This window comes from Erpetoichthys calabaricus, chromosome 2, assembly GCF_900747795.2.
Source record: "Erpetoichthys calabaricus chromosome 2, fErpCal1.3, whole genome shotgun sequence".
NCBI lineage: Eukaryota > Metazoa > Chordata > Cladistia > Polypteriformes > Polypteridae > Erpetoichthys > Erpetoichthys calabaricus.
The window spans coordinates 116,022,774-116,037,595 of record NC_041395.2 but is presented as its reverse complement, the minus strand read 5'-3'; positions in this window follow the sequence as shown (position 1 = coordinate 116,037,595).

Sequence of the window (14,822 nt, the reverse complement as noted above, 5' to 3'; positions counted from 1 at the left end):
CAGACATGTTGTCTCTATTATAGCTCGTTATGATCCAATTTCACCTTTTTCAGTTAATGTGCTATCTCCATTGTAATTTGATGAATTCATGATGCAGGCCCTCCTTTATCATTTTTCTGTTACATGTTTGCTTCACTGCATCCTTATTAGACAGTTAAATTTATAAATGTTTGTAGAATGATATGACTTCAAGAGGAAAATTACAACAAACTGTGAAAGTGTGCTGACAATGATGACAATATGAGGAAAACTATACTTAAAAAACCTTTCAACATGTACAGTTTAGTTATATTGCATTATAGTGGTGTGAAAATGTAAACGTTGTCACTAAGGAAGAATTATATTATAATGACCTGTAGGGCAAGTGATTGAGGAATGGGCAGTAGATGACTCTACTGATCTGGAGTCTCCTTTGACTCATTTGAGGTTCAAGGTACTGGTTGCCTCTTTTTATCTACCACCTTGAGTCAATGCATGCTAGGACTGAGACTTCCCAAGAGCCTTGTGCTAAGTTGGATGAATTTTACCAGCAAACAAGCATCTCATAGATAAGTGGTCTCTATCCATCCCACTTTTCTATACACTGCACAATCTACTTTTATATCTGATTACTCCACATGGCCACACACCTTCTGAAATCTATGAACATCTGAGCAGGTCTCTGTTTCTCTCACATTCTCTCCTTCTTTCTTATATCCAGCCCGCAGACACTACAATATGAAAATGTGGAAATCTGATCCTCGATTACACTTACCTAATCTAAGCTATAGATTAACATTGAAAGACTGCACTTTGCCATAATTAATTTTTCAAAAATCCACAGAAATACATTTTTAAGCTAGAAATTTTCAGTGTACTCCTACTTTCAGTACCTGGTGTTACAAGAAACTTCAGTTTTAACTTTGAGAAGAAATCTTTTACCAATCTTTCGTAAAGATCCATTTCAAGTGTGTGATGTCTAATTTCTTTTTTAATACCTTAATATACAAACTGATTCGAGTTCCTCCAAAGATTTAACAGAATTTTGATGCACATTTTGACTCAGCTATTAATGACCAAATTTATGTAAAGCGGGCCCTTTAAGCTGCTGTTTATTATTTGTATACCCTGAAACAAACTTCAATCAGGTCAGGGAGATGATAGAACATTAGTGTGCTGTATTTTTCATTTCTTTTGATTTTTAATTTAAAAAAAAAATAAATAAATGTATAATCCATAACTGGATGGATTTATTTTTGGGGTTATCACTGATTAGACCACCTTTATACTGCTTATTTAAAGAGAAAGGTATAACACATTTTTTGTTGACTTGTTGAATTTTTAATTGTTTTCCTTTTCTTTGCATTTTTTGATGAATTTTTTTGTGTTTATTATGATTTTAGTATTTTTTTTTTATTATATTACAATGATCTAGTTTGTATCTTCTTAATTTGAGGCGGCATGGTGTCACAGTGATAGCACTGCTGCTTCATTGTAAGGAGCCCTGAGTTCGAGTCCTGGGTCCTCCCTACATGGAGTTTGCAAGTAACTTCTCCTCAAGTCTGTGTGGGTTTCTTCCCATTGTCCAAAGGCATGCAGGTTAGGTGGATTGGCAATGCTAAATCGGCCATAGTGGGTATGTGGTGTTTCTCTGTAATGGACTGCTGCTATCTCCAGGATCTTGGCTCCTGTTTTGTGCCCTATGCCTGCTGAGATAGCCTCTGTGACCTTGTTCTTTTTTTATTAATCCTTCTGTAATGATTCTGCTTTTGTTAATAGTGTCTTCTTTCACTTTGTTTCTTTCCTTCTTATATTCATGTGGGTTGGGCCTCCTAATTATGCAGATGAGCTGCTAATGGGACAGCCGACTGGAACTCTACTTTGGACTTTCTCAAGCCCCAATCTAATGTCTAGGGCACTTGGGTTACTTATGTTCCCATTTTTGGCTTCTGTTTTCTGAGGTTTTTTTGCATTTCTTTTATTTCTTTGTTTCTAACAAATTCATGTAAAGGCCAAGGCTATTTATTTATCTTTTTAACTTTTAGGATTGGCTATTCATTTCAGATTTTGGGATTTTTTTCATCATTTTCAGTGACTTCCTTTTACGGGGTTTCCACTTTTTTGAATATTCTGTATTTTATCAGAAATTTTATTGCTTATATGGAGAGTTAGTTTTGTGGTTTCAGTGGCTGTTTAAGATTTAAGAAAGTCCTTAAGATATTTCCTATTTTGGTTCATTAATCTTTCTTGTGTTGATTGATTAATTGATTACAAGACATATTGTTTAATTGTCTACTTTTGCTTAAGGTTATTTTTGATAAACCATTTAGGTTTCACTGGGTTTATGGTCTTTTCCTTTTCACCATATATTGCTAATCATGGCAAGATGGACATTTATTAGAAAAGTTTGAGTTTCATGCATTCTTACACTCCATGCTGTTACATTAAATACCAAGATAACTTTAATTTCTTTAGCTGTCACAAAAACGTTGAGGCAAAATAGATGCATGACAGGAAATTTTCAAAAAAAAAAAAAAACAGAACAAAAAACAGGATGCAGAGTAAATCCTTTGGCCAAGCTCAAAACTGAAAATTATAAACTATAAGAGAAGTCTAATTGAAGAGCCCGCAAGGGCTTACTTTCACTTCCAGACTGAACATAATGAGGCTTAAATATACCTAAATTGCAAGGAATGCAAATACATCACTGTACTGCTTAAAATGTCTATGAGATTAAAAAAAAACATGTCTGCAAAGACAAAGAAACAGGAGTAGCAAAAAACTAGTATTCAGAAAACAAAAAAATAAATTCACAAAGATAAGCATGGTGGAGATAAAATAGCATGAAGATGGCATCAGGATTTCAAATGCAAATTATAAAACCTAGCAGTTTCCAGTATTTTCAGGCTTTCTTATTGAAAATGTAACGGCCACTATGATGTCACACACCAGGAAACAGATGTATTGAAATCAATAAACACATATTCAGACAGAGAAGAAATGACAAACGTGTCATAATGCCACAATGGTAGAATAATCTGACACGTAATACTGTATAAGATGCAGTACTGCTTGCCAGTGAAAAGATAGGAAAACCAAAAGAAAGCATTAAAATGTTAAATATGAAAATGTGCTTAGCTTGCTGTTACACCTGACAGTCACATTAATGGAGAAGTTAAGGCAAATTGAATATATTTTCTGGATTTATTACAGCAAGACGAGCCAAACTGGTTACATTTTTGGGATGTAATTGACATATATTCTGACCTATCAAATGATTAAAGGTTAAATTCTTAATACGCAAGTGCTAGACTGTGTAATGGTACAAGGGATGACTGCCTTCTGTAATTCCAGCAGCAGTTTTCTAAAAAGGGGATTAACATTCTGCATCAGCACCCCCTTATTACATTCAGAGACAGAGTCTGTAGTCCAGTGAGGGAGGATCTGGACCCCAGGTGAGACTGGATAAGTCAAAGAAAGTGAGGCTTTGTTTGGGGAATGCAGTTAAGGTCTGGCCAGATGACAGTAATGGTTTTACTACACTTCTGACTGAATATCTTTCCTTTAGTTATTCCCTATGAGCACCAACCAACTCCTTGCTTAAAGAAAGCATTAGTTTTATTTCCCATAAATTTGATCACTTGTATTGCTGACGGAAATGGTTTCTTTCTGTTGTTTAGCAGATATACTGTACATTATGCTAGAGAGAATATCTTGGCTGACTGGAATTTCATCATTGATATGTATGTCAGTGACTTGTACACTGTAGATTCTAGCATTGAGAGTCTTAATTCTGGTATATTTTTTGTTGAGTTGCCAATCCCTTAACTGTCACATCAATAGATTCCATTACCTTTCCCATCATTTGCTCTAGCCCTGGGATTTTAATACTCTTCACATTTTTCTTGACTGTTAAAATTGTGAATTACCAATCTCTTTTTCCTGATCTCATTTTATTAAAAGGTGACCTATGCTATAAATGAAATGCTGAGGGTTACAGATAACTGTAAATCTGTAGCACAAAAATGTTTGCCAGGTTAGGACTTCTCCTGGAAATCCAGGCTGACTTAATGATGTCAAGGCAAACCCATCTTGGCAGAACAGCCTCTGCTTGAAACTTTCTTTAGTTATTTCTTGTAGATGGTATACTAGATAATTGTAACTTCTCAAGTAGTGCATAGAGATTAAATTTTTTTTAGGTGACAAGAATTTCTTTGGTGTTTACTTACGCAAGTAAATTATTTTAGTACTATTCTGTTTAATTTTCAGGCATGTTTTGAGAATTTTGCAAAGGTACATTGTTGACCTATTCATTTCTTTTTGATTTTGTCATACATATAAGAATAAGTTGAGTAAAGCTAAAACCTTGATCAGAGTCAATCTAATAATGTAGTTTATACCATAAATGCACTCTTATAAAGCTATGGAAAGTTTTATCTCCCATTTGATAATCCCTTTATTTCAGACTTTCTTTTGATTACATTCATCTGTTTTTACTAGAGGTAGACCAAAATTTTATATTTACATTTAATTAAATTCCTAAATTAACTGTTTTAGTCCTGTTGTTTTAAAGTGAAGTTAAAATATAAATTCTTACAACTGTTAACTAAATTATATCTCTAAAAAAAAAAAACAACTAATATTTCAACTCAGTGTGTTCTAAACATATTAGCTAGAGCCAGTTCTAATAGTATGTGGTGTAATGTGAGGACCACTAAACAGGGTTATGCACAGTTCTGCCTGGATTGGTTCTAGCATCCCACTGCCCTGACTTTAATTAGGAATTTTAGAATGTTAATTCAGTTGGCCTGTGCGTCTTTGTAATGAAGGTGAAAAGTCCATGCCTACATGGGAAGAAAGTGTAGACTCCACACAGGCAGAAACTGAGTGCAGAATTTGAAACCCAAGAGACTGGATCTGAGAAACAACAGTGCTGACATCCAGCCATATTTGCTTTGTTCTGCTTCTAAGCACAGGTACAAAATGCAAACATTGCAAGTCAAAATCAAATTCTCTACCCATATCCATAGTTTCTGCTTGGATAATTCAATTTTACTGTTGTTGTTCTAATCAAATATTAGGACAGTGCGATGGTGTAGTGATAAGAGTGCTGTCCTATGGTTACAGCTTCTTGGACTTGAATCTTGTGCCCATTCCTTATCTTAGAAGAGTTTCCCTGTTCTCCTCATATTTTCTCATATGCCAAATTATATCTTTGTTAGGTTAGTCATTTATTCCATTGGTACATGGTAAGTGTAAGTGTGTACCTGAGTGGACCCTGAGATAGGCTGATACTCTATCTTGAGCTCTTTCCTGCCTAGTATCTGATGCGACTGAGATAAGTAGCCTAGCCCTGGGCGAGTTTGTCCGATTATGACGTTATTCCAAAATGTCGATGTACACCATGATGAAGAAGTACAGTAACACTTTATAGGTTTGATTTGTTTATTAAAGGAATTTACATTTAATTAATCACTTCAATCCATAATACTGACTATTGAAAAAGTAAACGTTAACATTAATAATTTTGGTCTCATCCATTTCAGGAGATGGACATCTGAGGCGGAACTCCGTTAGTAGCAGTTTTTTACTATAATCCCAAGGTATCCTGTATTTACTGAAACCACGGTACTTTAATTAAAGTAAATGCAAGTATATACAAAAATGAGTAGCAGAAAAAGGTCTCAAAAAGATACGGAAAAGATAGCTAAAGCTTCATGTAAGTCTAAACAGGCCTCAAGTTCAAGGTACAGAACGTCAGAGACTGACCTGGAACAGATAGGCGAAACAAAAGATCTCTGGGCACTTGACGCTGCAGCATCAGCTCAAGCCGAGAGCGAAAGTGGGAATGAAACTGCAATTGAGCTGGGCCAGAAAAACTCATTGATTCCAGAAGGTTCCTTGTAAATGAGCATGACCTTACTATCCTCACTGTCAACTACCCCCTGCGAGTCAGCGGTACCGACTCCAACTGGGCTTGATACTCCACCCGCAGACCACGGAGAAGACCAAAACAAACAGTCCAAGCTGAAGGTAACAATCACCACAATGATTACCGCAATAACTACTGTTCTTGGGGGGACATAAAGGATATAAGGAAAGATATAAAGGACATAACCAAGAAGCTGCTTCAGGACATTAAAGACCAGGAGTAATTGTTTTGAGGTAACCTTTAAAGTTTTGCTAGAAAACATTGAATAAAAAAATACAGTAAAATGCGAGTAAGTTTGAGAATAAATTTCGAGCACTTGGTGCTCAGCTTGAAGATATTAAGCAAACGTTCACAACTCATATTGAATGACATCTAAAGCTGATGTGATGGCTGCAAATTCCGAATGCAAAGTGCTTTGAGACAGACTAGCAGCATTGGAAGATGGATTCAGAAAGAATAATATCAGAGCATAAGGTCTCACTGAAAACCGTGAAAGTTCAAACACAGTTTAATTCATAGCTGAACTATTCTCTAAAATAATTGGAGAGGACTTTGAATCAGACACCGAGATATCAGCAGCTTACCACATATGTGAATTGAATGCCTCAAAACCTAGAAGCCTCATTGTACGTTTGACAAATTACAATATAAATTAATTTGATGTTACTTCTCAGACTAAAACAAGAGATTACATTTGAAAATAACCACATTCACATTTTTCCTGATTTCTGACCTTCAACAGCTACTAAACGTGTCACATTTTACAGCATTAAACAGCGCTAATGCAAAGCCGAAATCAGATACATCTTCTTGTATCATGCTAAATTGAGAGTGGATAGTCATGGCAAGTACTACATTTTAAGTTCTCCAGATTAAAAAGAACTAAGAAAATTGATCTCAACACTTTTTGAAATACGATCGTGCGTCAAATTATGTCCAAGAAAGGCAAAGAAGATTTTACATACAATTTGGTCCATTCACAATGGGACTTTTGCCGTAACATTCTATTTTTATTATAGGCTCTTTTTATGTTTTAATTACAACTACAATTATATTTTTTTTCTTTTCACCTCAAATGGGACTGTTAACATCATACCCTTGGTTTCTTGTATTAGGATTGTACTATCATATGTTATCTTCTTTTCCACGAGTACTGTTTAACATCATTCTCTGGGTTTATACTTTTGGAACTGTTTAAGATTGTAGGTTTATAGTACTTGATTGTATTGCTAATAGATATCTTTAATCCTTATACACTGCTGCTGGGGAGCTTGTTTTGTTTTGGATGTGCTCTGTCTCTAGGTATGTAAGAGGACTGGGACTTCATGAAGTGTGATCTAGCCTCACATGCGGAGGCAAAATGGAGGTATAGGGGGGCTGAGGTGGGAAAGAAAGTTATTTCTAATCTATCCTTTTTACCCCCACAATTGTAAGTGCGAAAACAACAACAGACTTCATAGCAGTAACTCCTGGCAAAACTGGAAATTAAGCTTAAAACTATCTTATGTAATAACATATAACCTTAATTTAAGACTATAAAATGACAACAAAGTTCAGAAGCAATCTCTCTATGACAAAACAGTGAACTTTGTGAGCTGGAATGTCAAAGGTCTCAATCACGAATTAAAGAGAAAGAAAATATTCTCTCACCTAACATGTCTAAACACCATATATTTTTACAGGAGATCCACTTATTATGCAAGGATCAGTTTCAGTTGCAAAGAGATTGGACTGGCCAAATATTCCACTCCAGCTATACAAAGAAAACTAGAGTTGTGGGAATCTTAATACATCAAACAATTTAATTGGCAGTATCAGATGTAGTACCTGATTCTGAAGAGTGATATGTGATAGCTATGGGTAATTTATTTAATTGTAAAGTGATTCTGATAAATATCTATGCACCCAATGTGGTTAATAGACACTTCATCCAAAACGTATTTGCATCCATTCCTAATGTGAACACTCAAAATTATAATGGCTGGAGACTTTAACTGTGTTTTAAATCCAGACCTGGATAGGTCTTCAGCCACAGGGGTGATAACATCTAACACTGCAATTGTAATTGATCATAACTTATCAGACCCTTGGAGATTTCTAAATCCAAACTCAAGAGCCTATTCCTTCTTCTCACCAGTACATCATTGTTACTCAAGAACTGATCATTTGTTTATAGATAACAAATTTTTGTCCACAGTCAAATTTTGCAAGTATGACACTATTGTTATCTCCAACCATGCCCCTCTGATCATGGAGCTCAAATAATTATACCCTACATACTCATCTCGCAGCTGGCATTTTAACCCCCTGTTATTTGCTGATGAGAACTGTACAGAATTTATGTCCAAGCACATTGATTTTTATTTAGAGACAAATACATTCTCAGAGGTATCAGGCCCGGTCTTAGGTATTATGGGGCCCTAGACAAAAGGGGGGTCCAGGGCCCCCCTGGAAGCTCTGCGAAATGTGTGAAAATTAGACCAAGGAGACGTTTTCTTGTAACGTTACGAGGTCATCACCCTGCGAACCCTGTGAACGTTTGACCCATAGAGATCTTGACTCAAACCGCTCCGCTTTTATAGACAGCCGCCCACGCGGACACGCCCCCGCTGGCCCACGTGATTTAAACATGCGAGGGGAGGGGCGGGCCGGGGTCCTGGCCGCCGTCGATCCGGGGCCCTAGGCGGTCGCCTACTTCGCCTATGCCTAAGGCCGGGCCTGGAGGTACAGTATCTGCAGAAATATTCTTTCAAAACTCTGAAGGCATTTTTAAGAGGACAGATTATTTCATATCCCTCCCACAGAAATAAATCAGAAACCAAGAAGGCATCAGAATTAATCAGTAAAATTACCAGAATGGATCAAGAACAGGCCGGGTTCCCAGATGAGGCACTTTATAGGAAAAGACAGGCTTTGCAATCAGAACTCAACCTCTTGACAACTAAAGAAACGGAACAACTCATTTTTAAATCACGACATCATTACTATGAACACAGAGAGAAGGCTAATATAATCTTAGCAATTCAATACCAGTAATTACCAACACAGATGGAGACAAAATCATTGATCATAAAAATATAATGCACAAATTTAGAGACTACCGTAAGTCCTTATATTCTACTTAGTTTAAAGAAGACAAGACGCAATCTAATTCATTTTTCAATGCATTACAAATATCACAACTAGATACTCTCAGCACAGAGTAATTGGATAAACCTCTGACACTCCCAGAATTACCAGATGCTATAAACTTACTTCAGAGTAGGAAACCAGCAGGCCCTGATGGCTACCTTGCCGAATTTTATACAAAAATTTTCAAGTTAGCTCACCTTTTATCAGCAACATTTATAGAAGCCAGAGACATTAAAATTCTACCCAAAACTTTCACCAAGCATTAATTACCTCTTTTCTAAGAAAAATAAGTACTTATTACAATGTGCATCATAAAGACAATCTCACTTCTGAATAATGATGTTAAAATACTCTCTAAAGTTCTAGCTAGAAGAATTGAGAAAGTGCTTCCTTTGGTAATATCACAAGACCAAACCAGATTTATTGAAGGCAGACTCTTCGTTTTCAATCTTTGATGCCTGTTTAATGTAATATTTTCACCCACAAAGTCTAATATCCCAGATATCTTCTTGTCTCTGGATGTAAAAAAAGCATTCAATATGGTAGAATAGGACTACCTATTCACTACATTGCACAAATTTTGGTTTGGCTCTAACATATGTGCATGGATCAAGCTACTATACAGTAATCCCTCACTTATCGCGGGAGATAGGTTCCAAGGCCGACCGCGATAACTGAATTTCCGCGAAGTAGGGACACCATATTTATTTAATTATTTAACGTGTATTTGGACGTTTTTAAACCCTCCCTGTATTGTTTACAACCCACCCTTTACTCTATTAATAACAGGGACACCTGCTAAGCAATATGAAATCGGAAAATAAGTTTATACTTACTGTATAGCGAAGTACACGTAGCAGCTTGTAGGCGGTCATGACGTCGTCGACCTTGTTGCAAAGATTCCTAAAGCAGATTCATCCAGACTACTGCCTTATCACATCCACTTGCAACTCGTTTTGCGCCCTGGTTAAAGGACACTGCGGCCGTAGATCTTATATGCTTTTCCTCCTTTTTAAATAAAAAGAATCGTGGACTCATTGATGCTGTAATGGTGTCCTGCAGCGGTGTAGCTGTTCCCTTCCTTCAACATATCCAAAACTTTTACCTTTTCTGCAATCATTTGCATCTTCTGTTGGCGCTTGGACACGGCCCCTGAAGCAGTAGCACGTTAATGCTGAATGAGTGAGATGAGACTTCCTGGTTAATGCAGCACTCCATCGCTGAGCCAATCAGCAGCACACAGGAACTTAACTGCATACTCTGAGTGGGTAGCTGCTCAGCCATCCGCCAATAGCATCTCTTGTATGAAATCAACTGGGCAAACCAACTGAGGAAGCAAGTACCAGAAGTAAAAAGACCCATTGTCCACAGAAACCCGCGAAGCAGCGAAAAATCCGCGTTATATATTTAGATATGCTTACATATAAAATCCGCGAAGTCGTGTATCCGCGAAAAGGAAACCGCGAAGTAGGTTACTGTATACCAGTCCAGAAGCTTAAGTTTATATTAACAATATTATTTCAGACTACTTCAAACTAGACTGTGGTACTAGACAATGATACCCTCTGTCACCACTGCTATTTGAAATCGCCATTGAGCCATTTGTTGTTTACTTTTGAAATGCTTCTGAAATAAAGGGGATTATCAGAGAAGGACTTGAACAGAAAATATCACTATATGCAAATGCTATGGTACTGTATATATCAGATCCACAAAATACTGTGCCTGCAGTCCTAACAGCACTAGCAGAATTTCAAAAGTTATCTGGCCTCAAAATTAATTTGAATAAAAGTTTGCTTGCATCAGTCAACTCTCTAAAACACAACATTAGATTGGATACTTTCCCTTTTTATCATCGCAGATCAGTTTAAATACCTAGGGGTAAACATCACAAGTAAACATAAATCTCTTTTTCAACAAAATGTTGCTGTCTGCATGGAAAAACAAGACGTGCATAGATGGTCTACCTTCCATCTTACTTTAGCAGAGAGAATTAATACTCTCAAGATGAATATCCTTTCTAAGCTTCTTTTTCTATTTCAAAGCATCCCCATATACATTAACAAATCATTTTTTTAAAAATTAGACTTAATCATAACCTCACTTATTTGGAATTCAAAACATTCATGCATCCAAAGGATGACCCTAAAGCAGAAGGTGGCATGGCTCTACCTAACTTTCCATTTTATTACTGGGCAGCAAATATACAAGTTATTAAATCTTGGTGTCATTGACACAAATAGAACACACAGGCCTGGTCCGCAATAGAAACAAAATCCTGCAGTTCTTCTACATATGCCTTGCTCTGTACCCCAGTAAATGCAAGTTATTGTGAATAAACTAAAAACCCAATTGTCCTTCATTCACTCAGAATATGAAACCAATGTAGGAAGCACTTCAAGATAGATACGCTTTTATCTGTGGAACCGCTACATAATAACCAACTTTTTTCACCCTCTCAAATGTACACAGTTTTTAATGTTTGTAAAACGTACGGGATTAAATCACTTAGAGATTTGTACAGAGATCATTTCTTTGCATCCTACGAACAATTACACTCCAAATTTAGCTTCCCATCAACACCATTTTTCCAATAATTCCAAATCAGAAACTTTGCTAAACAAAATCTACACAATTTTCCTCTCCTCCCACATATTTCTATTCCAGAAGAAATATTGATCTGTCTTGCAGACTCAGACAGCGTTTCAATAATATATAAAAACATTCTAAAGTCCCTTCCTTTCAAAGATCCCAGAGTACAGTGGTAAAAGGATCTCTTACACAACATTTCAGAAAAGGGGTGGAAGGCAGCCATGCACAGAATTCACTCTAGCTCCATATGAGCAAAGCATACAATTATTAAACTTAAAATCATTTATCATCCACATGTATCTCGTTCAGAAATGTCCAAAATGTTTCCAGGGAAGGATCCAACCTGCGAACGCTGAAATCGAGCTCCAGCCTTATTGGGCCATATGTTTTGGGCCTGCACCAAATTAACATCAATCTGGACCAAAATCTTTAAATGCCTTTCAGACAGCCTTAGTGTCACAGTCACTCCTTAACTCATTAACAGCTTTGTTTAGTGTACAGTACTCCCAGATGGTCTTAAAACGGAGAAGGACAAACAAACTGTAATTGCCTTTACTACACTATTGGCACGTAGACTTATCTTGCTCATCTGGAAGAATCCTAGCCCACCTCTTTTAAGTCAGTGGGTAACTGATGTTATATACTATTTGAAATTGGAACAAATCAAATTCTCACTTAGTGGATCTGTTCAAAACATTTTTAAAACCTGGCAAGATCTAATCAATAACATTTTAGAATAAGCTTTTATGTTTGGGAAAATTATTCTCTTCCCTCTTTTCTACTCTTAAAGTTTTACTCTGGCTGTTGGCCTTCCTCTCTTTCTCTGGGGTGAGGGCTGATTTGAATTTAGTTCTGCCAAGTTTGACTTGTTTGTATGAAATGTTAAATCTTTTTTAGACATGACAACATACATCTTGCGCCTTTCTAGCTCATTGGCTCTTTCTTCAATCTAGACTTTAGAACTATTAGTGTTTGTTGCAGAAACACCAGCTTTCATGGGGGCATCCATGTTTAGATGTGACTTCCCAGCTCCATTGTATAACAAATGCAGAATTAACACTTGTTTAATATTTTCAAAACAGCTGGAAATGGAGTTGTTGACAGTTCTCCAATTGCTCCTAATGTAAAGACATCACTGCTCTTCTTTGATATGGATATCTGTGCAGGCTACTATTATGATCTGTAAGGACAGATGAAGTTGCCATATTTGTTTTGAGCATGGTAGAATTGAGCAAATGCTTTTTTTTAGTGGAATTTGCAAAGAGTAATTGATAAACAAACGGGTCTGTTTTGTGAGGAGTCGAACAATCTTTTCATTAAATCCAAAGGCTATCCACAATTGCGTATTCTAAACAACAAAATGAGAAACGTACTTAGAAAAGCTTGTTCAATAGTATTTTGATAGGGCTTTATTATTTATATGTTTCACTGCATGTGCCACTTTCTTTTAAAGTCAAATTGTGCCATATTTACAAGCTGCACAGCATGTTACCTACCACCATGCCACATCTACAACAACACAATGGTAATATCCTTTAAAAAAACAACACTGAAAAACATAGAGGTAAATATTGAAACAAAAAGAAGATAAACATGAACACAATACAGAAAGAAGATAAAATAAACTGAAACTGGATTTAAACACAGCAGTTTAAAATTACATTCTTTTAATTTGCATAAAGTCACAAATCTCACAGGGGACACCTCCCCTGGTGGTCTGGTGGTCAGCAGAATCTTCATGTATTGTGCTCCAGTTGTATTCACTTATGCCATTACTCAGAGAAAAGGGTCAGGGAGACCTGCTGTGTAGCTCTATACATCCATCTTTGGAATTTAACGGACATTCAGCTTTAATGGCCACCAGTCTCTCCCAATTAGTGTGTTAAATCAAGAACATACTGAATTCTGTTGCTGCTAATGGCTCTGTGTCACCTAGTGATGTTGTCAGCCATGAAAGGCTCTATATAAACAAATACTGTGCATATGTTGGTGAATAAATTACTAACCAACCTACCAATGAGAGTCTTCTGTACAGTTTATGGTTTCTGGAAGGATCTGGCAGTGTTGATTACCTTTTACGCTGAACAATGTAATCTCCTTTTTTCACTTGCAATTTCCATTCTTGCTTTTTTTTTTGCAGATTTCCTAACACATTGAATTTAAGGCAGGTTATTTTCTTTGACTGGCATCTGACACTATAGTATAGGAAAAGAAAATTAAATCTACAAAGGCTACAAAATGATGCTAATGCTTTAGAGCAGTTTTTCCCTGAAGAAAACAATCAATAGGAGCAGCCAAACTCCTGCACCCAGCTTGAATTCTTTCCGGTAGTCGGTAGAGACCTTTTTTTTTTTTTTTTTTTTTAAATATGATTATATTCTCAATCACAGTTCTTGGCAAGTAATACAGACCTTGCTTTATATTAATTTTAAGTGACAGAATTTCAGTATGCTGGAGAAAAAATATTTTAGTAGTGCTTGTTTAACATATTCAGTGCTCCCTGCCTCAGTAACTAGATTCATTGATTATTAAATTGGCACTTCTGCATACATGGGTCTTAAGAACCTTGTTTGGGATTATTTCATAATAAGTGAATGAACAGAGAGTAGAGTTTGCTGTCCAGAAAGAGGTTATGGACTCGCATAAAGATGTCTTATGATTTATTAAAAACTAGCCACACAGGTAATAGAATAATTAAAAAATATTTGCTATCTCTTACCCTATGTGTACCTTCAATGCCTTTCATCTGTATTCGTGCATGTGTGAATGTCTCTTCTCCTTTGCTCCCTCTCTTGAGCGTTTTTCTGTAAAGCCTGCATCTCATACTCTCTTTATTTGCAAGTAAACTTTCTTGCTTCCTGTCTGGTGTTATGCTTTCCGTCTTTGAAGGCAACTCTCTCAGCGTGTGCCTTTATTCACCTAATTGCTTCTAATACTTGCACTTCCTCTTTTGTTGCAGCAGCAAAGCCAAACTGACCAATCACATTAAAGTCAAACTGACCAATCAGATTGCCCTGAGGGACTTGACACATTGACCATAGCATTTAATATATAGTAAAACAATAATAAAATTAATTAATCCATCCATCTATTCGTTACCGATCTGTTTTCTCCAGTTCAGAGTAATTGTGGGCCAGAAACTATCCCATGCAAGGCAGAAACGAACTTCAAACAGGGCACCAGTCCA